A 1,176-nucleotide genomic window follows, 5' to 3' on the forward strand; every position below is an offset into this window, starting at 1 on the left:
TTTGTGTGGGTGTTTATATTTTAATCTTTGTTATTATTCATTCACCTTACAATAAGCACATCCATTCCTTGACTCTGTTTTTATTAGTGTGCTCACACACATCTTAGAAGCTATATTAGTGAGGGCCTTTTGTATACGCTGTGGTTTCGTGCTAAAATAATTATATTTGGGTCAATGACATGACTTTTTTGTATAGATCTTAAAATGTGTTCATTACAAAATAATTCATACATACAATGAATTGAATACAAGTCCTTTGTGACAAACTTTTATTTTCTAAAGATAATTTTGATAGATTTTTAAATAAAAAAAAAATGTCAGGGTGATACAAGATTCCTGATATCATAATGAAGAAAAAATGAAATATGAAATATAGAATTTCATTAAAGAATATATAAAATACTGGAAAAAGTATTTTGGCATAATCTTTTATTATTATTTCTCACAAAGAAGCTGCTTACTAAATTTGAAAACATTCGCAGTGCGACAAACACACAAGAAAGCACAAGAACCATTTTTTAAACCATTTTTTGAGTTGCTGATTTCATATGAATGTGTACGATTTTTTTTTTTTTTTTTTAAATGTAAGACTTCTTGAAACAAAATTTGTTTTTCACCTCTAATCTCACCCCTAAATCTAACCCTCATTGGTATGTAAGCTGATTTCACAACACATGTGAATAGTATCTTACAAAATTCTTATGAAATTTGCCACCAGTTCACCAAAAGGAATTGCAGAGTGTCATGGAGGACTAGAGCTGTCAAAAAAAAAAAAATCGAATTTCGAATATTCGTCGAATTAAAAAAAAAAAATCCACATTCGAATGCAAAAACGTTGCATTTGAATTTTAGGTCTGCGTCAGCCGTCAGGCAGCCTATCAGTGGCGCATGAAATGCGACGACGATGTAAGTGTCATTGCTTTTGTTAGCCTATCCAGTTGAGCCCACTAGATGCAGCGCTGCTACGTTGTTCATTCAATATATTGCAGAAAACGAGAGCATCAGTGTGGAGAAGATGTTGTTTACGTCAAAACTGAAACCAAGCCGTTCACACAGAATGCATATTTATCACATTTTCTAGAGGGACATCTATCAGCGTTGCACTCGCGTCTGGCACAAGAGAGCGGCATGTTTAGAAAGCCATGTAAAATTAATGTAAGTTCAACTTTTAAAAAA

The sequence above is a fragment of the Sinocyclocheilus anshuiensis genome, unplaced genomic scaffold (assembly GCF_001515605.1).
Source record: "Sinocyclocheilus anshuiensis isolate Anshui unplaced genomic scaffold, SAMN03320099.WGS_v1.1 scaffold831, whole genome shotgun sequence".
NCBI lineage: Eukaryota > Metazoa > Chordata > Actinopteri > Cypriniformes > Cyprinidae > Sinocyclocheilus > Sinocyclocheilus anshuiensis.